The sequence below is a fragment of the Excalfactoria chinensis genome, chromosome 9 (assembly GCF_039878825.1).
Source record: "Excalfactoria chinensis isolate bCotChi1 chromosome 9, bCotChi1.hap2, whole genome shotgun sequence".
In the NCBI taxonomy this organism is placed as follows: domain Eukaryota; kingdom Metazoa; phylum Chordata; class Aves; order Galliformes; family Phasianidae; genus Excalfactoria; species Excalfactoria chinensis.
In genome coordinates, this window is record NC_092833.1 from 5,527,887 (window position 1) to 5,539,525 (window position 11,639).

Sequence of the window (11,639 nt, forward strand, 5' to 3'; positions counted from 1 at the left end):
TAAGAACGTTGCTGCAAATCTTCACAAGTCAACATTGCAGCATTCTTCCTATTGGTTTTTATGGGCAATATGATGCAGCAAAGGGCGTGCTGTTGAAATGAGATAATTCAAAGTCTGCATGTGCACACTGTGACTGAGCTTTCACTACCATGTCCATGTAGTACTCACGAAGGAAATAAAACACTAGGGAATAATAACTTTGACTTTCAGAAAAAGAAAGGTAGCAGAAAACCATGAAGTTTTGCAAGAATTGGATGTCAGACTTAGTTTAAGTTTGTTGGAAAATAAGAGCTAGTGCTGAAATTAGGCAATCTTTGCCAGGTCTTTTCCCTAGCATGTTGTCTTTATCGTTAATTTCCTACTGCCTCTGACAATACGGAACAGCAGAAGAGCAAAAAAGCTTGAAGCCCCAGCACTGATTTAACATGACCTGCTGCTACAGTATTTCCAAGGTTATTTACCTGTTCTGGAGCACATAGACGTGATTTCTCTGGTTCTGAGAAGATAAAAGACTTGGATGGTGAGATCTTGAAAGTTGCAGATCTACGGCCAGCAGCTGTAATTTTTGCTTCGCATTCCTCCCATCTGCCCAACAGTATTCCACAGTAATCATCTCAGGTTAGCTGGGATAGGATTACCTGTGCACTCTAACAGAATTCGAAATAAAATAGTAAAAAAAACATTCTGTTTTACTTAAACTGTTCTTTGTTGAGGAAACAACAAAGCATTTAAAGCAGAGTGACTTTGGATCACAGTGTGTTTGAATCCAATGAAATTACCATTGCCTTGAACTGTTTTAACAGAGTTCCTTTTGGCTTCTGTGTCTAGAAAATGTTTTCTCAACAACTCCTGTTCTGGCCCTGCAGGTCAGGGGTGTGACTGGAGATCGTCACAAGTGAAAGATGATGACTGATGTGATGTAGCGTCCTGACGTGTCAGGTAGGTTCAGCATGTCTCCTGGAATAATTCAGCACCCCATGTGCGGCCATTAGTACAATTAAATCCTGAAGAGGAGGGTTCTGCCTTCCCAACATAGACCTTTGTTCCAACCACTCTTCACATCTCACATTTGCAATTCTGTATGACCAAGAGCATGTTTTTGGAAGAACATTCTGTCTCCCAGTTGTTGCCCATGAACAAGTACTGTGGTTACCAGCCTGCCCCAGCAGCTTCAGTAACTAAAGCAACTAAACTAAACTAAATATCATGCTACTATTTTCAAATGACTATATCATGCATTTGGCTTGCACAGCAAGTACTGTTTGGTGAGAAATGAAGCCACTAGAAAGAACATTTCAAAAAGAACATTTGTATTTCCTAAGAATTGAAGAAAGGCATTTTCCTATATCTATAAACTACACAGTGAAGTTGAATAAGGCATTGTGCACATTCTGAAGTCAAAATCTCATTGAAAAATTAGCAACTTTATCAAATCATTCATATTCCAGGTTTTCTGTGGAAGCCAAAATAGGCTATAAGATGTATCATTAGAGAGCAGCTGTTATTCATCTCTTTTTCTGAACATTAAAGTCTGAAATATCTACACAAATCAACAAGTTTTCCTATTTCTTTTCCACAGAAACTAAATCCATTGATTATATTAGATATGAATTGTTTTCTCGGCCACTTACCAGCAGTACGGAGAGCAATTCAAATCATATTTCCATGACCATTTAGTAGCTAAATCTGTTGGCTGCAGGTTATCTGCCAAGAAGACGCTGTTTATACAAACAGAATATACATTATTATCATCTATGGAACAGACTAGGTTACATTTATCTCTACATTAATATCAGCTTTCACAGTACTGGAACAAAGCATCTTCCACAAACGCTTCAGCAATTAATTTGCCACTATTGCTGACATAGAAAGCATATGTTTGTTGGATAACAGGCAGTAGCTACCTGTAGCTCTGTCTGCTATTATTACAGCAGTAAGAACTGGTAATTACATTTGAAATGAAGTATATAATTCTACTTTCTACCTTATCCATTCTAGTCATATAGACAGGATAGATTTATTCTGTCTGATCTTCCCAAGGATATTTATTTCTTATTGATATCCTGGAAGTATCCTATGAAGTAATTGCAGTTGCACTGCAAGTCATTTATTTATTTATTGTCCCTTTTTTACCCCACGTTGAGAATGGAGCTTGCAAGATCCTAGCAAAGCGATACTGTAGCACCACAGTAGACATGAAATCTACATGATGCAGTGCAAGAAATAGGGAACAGAAATAGTTGTATGTTGGAAGCTGACTAAGGAAAGAAGTACAGTTAAACACTGAAAACTATAAAACTTACTTTGAGAGCTTAGTTCCTTCAAACGCTGAGTCTCTCTGTATGTCAGTGTCTGCTTTCCACCAAAGCCTTGGCAAAGTTGCATGCTTTACATCAACTCTTCTGTTTCCTCATCACAAGACATGCACTATGTCTATCTCCAGCAGCCTGGCAGTTGTGCTGTAGGCACCCAAGATCCCTGTATTTCTTCAGAGCAATAGTGTTAAGTATGAGGGACCTCACCCATTTTCCAGCAGAAGGAAGCTGGCTCTGCTGGAGTGGTACCATGAAGTCTGAAGAATTTCTCAGCTACTGCAAGAGTACAGTAAGTGGTTAGCTAGATACACTAATCTCAATTTAGGTGTTACCTTTTCTTCACAACAGTGGTAAACCAAGTGGAGTATGTCCATACCAAGATAGGTTCTAAATTCAAACACAGATGGGGCTGCACAGTGATGGGGTGATCTTCTCGATAATGTTGACACCAATACATGGTGGTGAAGGCCACGGAGACATACAAAATGATTTCTTAGTGTTCAGTGACATTTTCACTTCATAGTATTCAGGACTCAGTTAAAACTCCCTGGCTTAAGGCTAAATTGTGGGGGAAGATATGACTTATTCCAGAAGTGCTGGTGAAAATCATTGCTCTTGAGTAGTAGAATATCCCAGTTACAGCTTCAAGAGGTTCCAGGATAACTCTATTTAACTGTGAACATTTAGTTTGCCATTAGAAAAAGCGGTATGCATGTCAGCACAACCCTGCATCTCCTTGTACTGGTGCAAGTGAAAGACTTACTATAACGGACTTATCATTGCAGCTGGTAGGGACAGAATCCAGCAAGCTTCAGGACTCCAATCTTTCATACAGAAATACTACAAAGCACCGAGTCTCACTTTCCCTTTCCCTATCACCATGACAGTAGCTGGGGAACACACAGTTTGAGTTGGTACTTGAAAATGTGACTATTGGTGTCAATAATAATTTTAAAATAGGTTAATTGAATATATGATAGGAATGGAAAATAGGATTAGAGATGATTCTTAGACCAGAAGGTCTTTTTCAGGCTGTGGAAAGGAACAGAGCAGTTATTTTTCCTCATGTCTTAAATGTCATCTCTAATCTTGTTTTTATTTCTAGTGTATATTATACTGCTTTGCTAGTGCCACTAAAGCTAAAGTGCTGTCAGTGTTTCCATTATAAACCCCTATTTTCAGAGGTTTGTAACTCAACCATAAAAACTTTGCTCCAGACGGAAACTCAGCAAACAAGTTACAGGACTGGAGTGAGTTGAATTTTTAATTAATTTAATTAAAATAATTAAGTTAATTATTTTAATTTAAAACCAAACACTTTGAAAGCCTAGGAACACACAAGGTGTAACACTAGGAGGACTCCAAAGTACGGTTAACACCTTACTAGGATAATTATAAGCTTAAAAAAGGAAAGGAAAACGACAACTTTCAAATAGAGATCCACTCCAGTGGAATTTCCTCTTTTTTGAAATTAAAAGACTGAGTAGTTATGCAACCAGAGCAATCATTTGAGTTTAGAACTGTTTGCAAACATTTATCGGAATGGTTCGTTAATCTGTGTTCTACAAAGGCTCCCAAGTACATCTGTACATAATAAAATGCAGCAACGCTACAACACAGACAACTCAGTCAATAATGAACTTTTAGAGAACTTCGTAAATATAGTTACATGGGCCAATAATCTGCAAGGTTTTGGGGTGTTTTTTTTTTTTTTTTTCCTCCACATAAAAAGGCTCTCTGTTTAGCTAAGAAAACCTTATTCATGCAGAAATAATCAGATATGGTTCATCTGTCTTTCCTTTTTCCATATGTTATAATGAAAGAGTTGTGCATAAAGTTTGGCTAAGACAGAAAAGGTGATAGATGGCTACTAATATTTGATGAACACACTGGTAAAATTCAGGTGAAACAAAGGGGTTTGGGCAAAGATTGCAGAGATGCCATGAAATTTTGGCTACTGGAAAATAAAGAGAAAATCCACCAGATGACTGAAGAGGTAACAAACAGATAAACCTCATAACGTGGAAAGTGAAAAGTCACGCTGAAACAAGTAATAACATTTGACAAGTGAAAATATAGGACAGGGAGGTAGCACTATCAGTACGGACTTAATGCTTACATGGCCTTTGCACTTATTTTCTGTGTTGAAAGACACCACCACTACTGTAGACGAAGATTTTGCAATTGGATCTTTACCAATGAATCCTTTCACAAGGTTTTCTGGAGAGAAGTATCTGGCTCAGAATGCACCTTATGAAGAGCAGGAGGCTGCAGTGATTTCCTTTACCAAGGTCTAAAAAAAAAAAAAAAAGAAGAAGAACCACAGTTTTGTATCCGTGCTTTAAACATGATGGGACATACTTTAAGAAATCCTAGAACAAAGTCAGTTGAAGTCAGTAAGAATCACTTGGGGCCTGGCCCAAATCCTGCTGAGGTGAATAGCCTTCTTGAAGTGAATTGGGAATGATTTTTATTTATTTACTTTTCTTCCCCAAAAAATCCAATAAAGTCTCCACTAATGTTTATGGAAAATGTAAGCATGCATTCCCAAGCTGCTAAATCACCCTTCACGCCAGTGATTCCTGTTATAAGTACATGAAGTTTGTGATTAAATTACATTCAGTACAAAGAGTTCAGATCTTTTAGGCTGAGAAGAAGAGTAAACCTAATCCCTGTTGTCCACTTTACTATTCCCCTGTGCCCAATTAATTTCAGTGAAACTCCTGGAATGAGGCACTAAATAAACAACAATATTCGGGAGCGGGGGTGGGGGGGGAAAGCAGAAGTTATTCTTCCTTTTACTTTCACCTATGAAAGAAATACTTACTTAATGTCAGCTCCTTTCCTGACTCTTACAGGCAATGTTCTCTCTCCTTCGTAATTGATCTGGTTATTAAGCTTTAAGTGGTAGCTACTGAAAGACCACAGAAGCTATTTAGGAAAGCAGGCTTGAAAAGCTTGTTTCCTTGAGAAAAGAGATAGGGGAGATTCTAATCTTAGCATAGCGTGGAATGAAAGAATATATGGGAAATTTCACTGTTTAAATATGCTAAAATACAAAAAAGTATGAACATCAAGGCCTAAATTCCCATCGTCTTTCTCATGCAAAAAACATCATCAGACCAACGTTTTTGATCCTATCTTAAATATCTTACAGCTGCAGTCTCAGCACTATGCAGCTCACAATTTAATCACTGAAGCTTTCAGAAGGAACCTCTGCCTTTCAGAATCTGAGTGTTTAGTTGTCTACGTTTGTGACCATTTCTTTGCTGTAAGCTGGGAGATATTAGAAAAGGAGATGGATCCCTCCAAGCACACAGTAAACACTTGGCGAACAAAAAGACACATGACAACGTTCTGTTAAGGAATTTACAGCAAGTGACCTGCCCTGTTTCACAGTGGTAGCAACTATATTATTCACTGCACATAATGAATTGGTAGGTTATGCTAATCTGAAGAGGGAAGCGATCAATTGCATATGTCCAGACCATCTCTCCCATTGATTTTGTAATTAATGATTAATGTACATTTTAGGAGGGAGAGATTGCTGAGGAGGGAACTTCATGCAGAGAATAAAAATGTTACAGTAGCCTAATCACTTAGATATAGTTGACAAATGGGGGCAGGATAACAGTACAAAGTACCATGCTTTAGTAGTGGTCAGAGAGAAGATGTCACATTGTATCTGTATTAATCTTTCCGTGGGTTAAGTGTAATCCATTGAATCAGCAGGACCTGTTTGGTATTTCAGAATCATGCATCTTTGATGCTAACTTGAAACCTACTTTCTTTGTTCACCGCTAAAAACATTCATAATAACACACTAGATGCCAAGGAGATTGTTTGTCATTATATGCCTGGTAACAGGATTGAAAGCCTGATAGAATAGCATTTTACAGAACAAACAGCACACGTTGCAAATAAACTTAGGCAATCTAAAGTGTCAAGAGAAGAGGGTAAACCTTTGGAAATAGGTACACCATCTTTTTAGGTGCAGCCCATGAAGAGGTTTAGCTTTCATTCCCATGACAGGCTTTTCAGCCTCTCAGTACAGCAACAGCTGCTGTGGGATGAAGCGTCAATACATACAACCAACTTCAACACTCAGCTTCAGCCGCATAATGACATTTTGATGGACAATGTCTGCAGCAAGCTCTAGCTTTTCTTATCAAGTTATTCTAGAAGCCCACTGCAAAAATGCAGCATTCAATTCCTGAATCCTGACCCACAAAAATGACTGCTTCCATACATGAACTTTTCACTGACTTGACTGTAACTATACATAAGAATGACAGTAACAGGGTCATGCCTAGGAACATTTTCACAGCTGGCCATAACAGACAGCAAACAAAACTGTTTCACTTCTGCAGGAAGGTTCCCCTTAACTTTGGTTGGCCTGAAGGACCTATGTATTCATGTGCAGATGTTTATAAATGCACAGCATATAGAATTTTCATTTTATTCCCTATTGTTTCTTTCCTGGAAATTCAAAGCCAAACAAGACTTTTAGATTGACTTCAAAATGTGTAGGTGGGAGATCTGTCAGTTCTTAATTAAAGGATGGCAAATCTTAAATTCTTACAACAAACAATTCTTTTTCTCTAATGATTCAACTAAATGAGTTGTGAGACAAGACATCAAAAGCAGAGATGTCTTTCCATCTAGACAAGACTGACATACTGAAGGGACTCTTGCCTCAGTGCAACTGAATATCAAACTCACGCTGTGAAGTCTAGAAATCAGTTCTTTCATTTTATATCAGGATTAACTTGCCTGATACCTGTAATATCCTAAAAGTATCAGTTCTGCTGTAACCAGCAGAGCCCTTCAGAAAACTTACAGTGATAAGTTAAAAAGGAAGGAACTGCATAATCATCTTCTACCACTGCCACTGTTCTCCCTTTTATACTACAAATAAACGTGGAAGTGGTGGATCTCTTTTTTTCAATGGGGTTGTTGTTATTCATGATGGTTACAGTCTAGACACCCACACCACGTGTCTCTGCCATGCATGGAAAGCAAAGCAATTACATGTACAAAGATACGACTGAATCGTTGCAAACCACACAAACATGCTCATCAGGAAGGTATTGCAGAGAAACCACAAACACTAGAAATTCTTTAAGGTAGATCAGATCTGCGGAAAGCCGGTGGTCAGCCTTTCTTTACTTAGCTTTGCTTTATGTACTTTTCAGGCATGCAAAATGATGCTGCCTGCTTTTAAAGTGCTATTTATTCTCACTTTGGTCTAAAGTGCTCTGTACAACTTATAAAGAAAGACTAAGATCAACTGCAGGCACCATATAGAAATCTGGGTTTCATTAACTGGAAACGTTGGGCACATTGATGATATTTTCTATAAGGAATCAAGTGTTCCTTAAAATAAGTCCCACTGATTTTAGTGCAAATCAAGAGCAAATCATCTCAGAACAGTAAAGATAAACTGGTCAGAGTCATTATTCATTTAAGTATTTAAGAGTAGAAACAATGTTGAGTGGGTTATCCTATGTGCAAAAAGCAGAGAAAACCAGCTATATTCACCTGAGGGCTTGCATTAAGCTGTGGGCAGGAGCTCAGTGGGAACCGAACAAAAATGTTTTCCGGTCCCCACAATCCTATAATATACCATTGCTTTCATTGAAAGCAGATAGTTTGGGGAATGTGGACTTTCTTTCTTTGAAATGTGTTTTCATTAGCGTACCGAATACACCTGTTTCCTGGCACATGTTGAGGCTGAGTTGGTGGACTGCATTAAGGAAAGGGAAGAGAAAAAAAACCCTAGATGTCATACTAAAGTTTGGAAGCTTAGAAAACAGGAGACAGACCACTATGGAGTCACACACTATAAGAATCCTTACCTGTTACTCAGAAATATGCAGAAAATAAATTTAAGACAGCTTCTCTTCATAATACATGGACATTTTTCCTGTGAAGCAGTGTAACAGCTACAGGCCCAACTTATCCTCATAAAGCAGACTAACATCCAACTTCCTATGGAAAAGAAAACAGAAAACAAACACACAATAAAACAGGCAAATAAATACCACCAGAAGACAAACAACACTGCAGTTAGTGGTGCTTCTGCTCTCATAGGAATTTGGGCATAGGCGAAAGGATTTGTTTGCTGTTTGTTTTTACAGCTTTACCCTTTCAGCCATTTCGAGACTCCCATAAAATTACAGTGCCAGCCTCAGTCATATCTCCATGTAAGCCTCTGTTACAATTCCATAGGAGCACTATGCTATTTATATTTCCTTAACAACATGTTTAAGTGAGGTAAATCCATTCTTGACTTCCAAATTAAACTAAATAGTGAAGCGTGCACAAGTTCCAACTTTCACTACAGTTTCTTTAAGGCTTGCAGTGCAGTGCCTGACATTAATTCTCCAGCGGGTCCCTGAAGTTAAGAAAAGGAAATGAGCACATCTCAGAGAAGGGGTAAAAGTCAGGGCCGAGGCAACTACTTCAGGTAATATTACACAGGGGAGAAAAATCCTCTTGAAGGTGGTTATCGTATTTCCTGCACTTTTCTTTAAATGCTGCCAAGTGGAGTAACTGCTCTTTTAAACAATTATATGAACAAACAAACAAAAGAACAATAGATTAGGCCTCGTAAGGATCTTTCAGCCTTTCCTTGGCACCTAAAATACAGATGTCAAGACATCTTCTTCTGTTACTTTATTTTTTGTTTTGAGATACTCTGCTTTTCAAGACTGGGCACTTCTCCAAAACCCACACTGCAGCTTGTGGCTTCAAGAATTCTGTGAATTGCTGCAGCCCATTTTATTCATGGGGTTGGAGCAGATGATTACAGTCATCTCTTCTGATCTTAAAAGCTAAAAAAATATATATATATAAACCTGATGTTAGCCAAAAAATTATGATGTCTCAAGTGGCAGATTTTTCTTTTTTTTTTTTTTTTTTTAAATAAAAATTCTCAGTAGTCTGTAATTTTCCTAACATGTCACTGGCAGTCAAAACCTAATGGAAGTTCCCTCTGTCTCTTCTTAAAGAACACCTCCTCTAATAATGTATTTTGTATCAAGGCAGACGTGTTTTCCCTCAGGACAGAGAGATTCCAGCTGGAGTGCAATGAGTCACACAGCTTTCCTTTCTTATGTATAATTCAATTATTTTAGGAGACTTTTTTTCTTCAATTGAGTGAGTTTTTTTTCACATATTTTCACTTCCATCTTCAAGACGCAACCAATAACACTTAAAAACTCCAATCAGTTCATTTGTTGATTGCGATTTTTAGGATTCCTTTTTCATTTGCCATTATTAACACTTTACCACTTAAGTCAGCACTTCTTATAAACTTTTCCTGTTTCTATCCATGGATCTTTGCACGTCAAATATAACCAATACTTCTGCAGCCGTAATTTTAAACCACTAAAAATGAGGAATGTAACAAACATGGATTGCACATTGCCTGGTACCAAAAAAAAACCCTTCAGGAGTGATGTAATGATCTAATGGAACATAACAGAACAGTGTACAATGGACAGTTGACATCCTGGATTCTAAAAGAGCAGTTTAAAAGAAATCTCATTCTTAAAACATACCATGAGGGGAAACAGACAAACTGCAACAGCACACCTGTATGTGCAGTAAAATAAGAAAGGGAGAAATTTAATTCTGGATCATCTAGATCTTCATTCTTTGAATAATTTTGCCGCCAAATGTTTTAATTACAAATCAAGCATTCCACAACACACCTTCAAAATGCATTTCCTCTTTCTTCAGGTGAAATGAGATAATTTGGCTGATACAGCCTTTCCTCCTGCTCAATACAAAGTATTAATTTATTTGGAGGTATTTGAGACTCTGAGTCTCATAGGTCTATCAGTTATTACACTTGTTTGCTGCATGTTTACCCAGTCCTGCAGAGCTGTCTCATCCTTAGAGCAAACATTAAAATTGAGCTTTATTTGGCATGGGGTTCAGCCAGTTGGACCAGATGGTCACCTGCTGATTGGTCAGCAGATATATCTCATAGTATCCAAGAATGAGAAAGAAAGAAAGAAAAGCCCTTAGTACAGGACTTCATCAGAAACCTACTATAAATGCAAGTATAGCAGCTAGCTCATCCAGTTCCTTATGGACCTCTTCAAAGATTAGCAGGGTATGGCTTGTATTCCAGTCAGTAACAGTAGGAACAGTTTTCATTTAAAATTTCATTTCAGTTTTAGTGAACATCATGAAACAACTGTTAATGGGTCACAACCAGCCTAACTGTAAGTGGAAACAGTGAATGGCTTGGGTTGGAGGGGACCTCGAGGATCATCAAGTTCCAGCTTTCCTTGTGCCCATTTCAGTCAAGACAAGACCAGGCTATGGATATACCATTTGCTTATGAGTTTCTGCTAAATCTAATTTACTCCCTTGGAATCTGCCAGTCATAGGATCTCTGAGAGTGCTTGCTTGTATGAGAGAGTGACTACCACTGAAAATGTAAAGTAGAGTGCTCTAAGGGGCCCAGAGAGGGTTAGAAGCTCAGTAAGCCCTAAGTTCCTTAGGATCCAAGGGCATCTCAACCAGATTAATTATAGAGGGGGCAGTCTAAACAAGGATCACAGTCTGTCATGTGCAGGACTGGGATAATGCAGGATTTCCCACATTCTTTTTTTCAGGCAGAGGTTCCATCCTGCTGCTCAAAACAAACACAACAGCAAGGGCAATAATGACCAAACAACCTGTATTTCTGTTGAGATTCATTCCTTTGCCACAATACTCTGTAAACATGGAGCCTCGACAAAGAAGAAAAGGTAAATTACCAGCAACACAGTTAAAAGAGCATTTGATCACAACTGGACATTACTATGCATGACCTTCTCTATTGCCAGAGAGCAAAGAAGTTTTTCTAGCCCCTGTCTCACTCCAGACATTCAATGATCTATATGTTAATTCATAATAATAGAAGAAAATGGATGCAAAATTTTAAGTAGAAGGAGTAAAATTAAACCAGGAGAACAGAATTTGGAGAACGGGAGCTTAAGAAATAGGTATGTGGTAACTGTAACTATTATTCTGAGAACATGAACAGTAGATGGAAAAACAGACTACTAGGAATGTCAGATGTTGTGCTGATATCAGTCATACTCCCTGGCAGTAAAATACAGGCACAATACAAAGAGTGATGCTCAGAGCAATGAGCAGATAGGCTTCCAGTTCACTGTAATCATTACTGAGAATATCTGCACACTCAAAGTATCAAAAAGGAGAAAAATGCTTTTTTGCTCCATTTTCTCCCAATATAAACATCTTTTACAGAACACGCTTTCCTTTATCTGCCCTTCTGTTTTATGGAGGGGAAAAAAAAAA

The 11,639-nt window shown here is 38.1% G+C and overlaps 2 long non-coding RNA genes across 2 annotated transcripts; one reads left to right on the forward strand and one right to left on the reverse strand.

The window, feature by feature from the left end:
* Window positions 1–439: 439 nt before the first annotated feature.
* On the reverse strand, window positions 440–2,557 carry LOC140256387 (uncharacterized). Its single transcript, XR_011904698.1, has 3 exons — window positions 2,304–2,557; window positions 1,632–1,718; window positions 440–647 (listed from the first exon to the last, which is right to left on the reverse strand). It is a non-coding gene; the product is annotated as an uncharacterized lncRNA (long non-coding RNA).
* Window positions 820–11,068, forward strand: LOC140256388 (uncharacterized). The gene is made up of 3 exons (XR_011904699.1): window positions 820–939; window positions 2,444–2,604; window positions 10,949–11,068. It is a non-coding gene; the product is annotated as an uncharacterized lncRNA (long non-coding RNA).
* The last annotated feature ends 571 nt before the right edge of the window (window positions 11,069–11,639 follow it).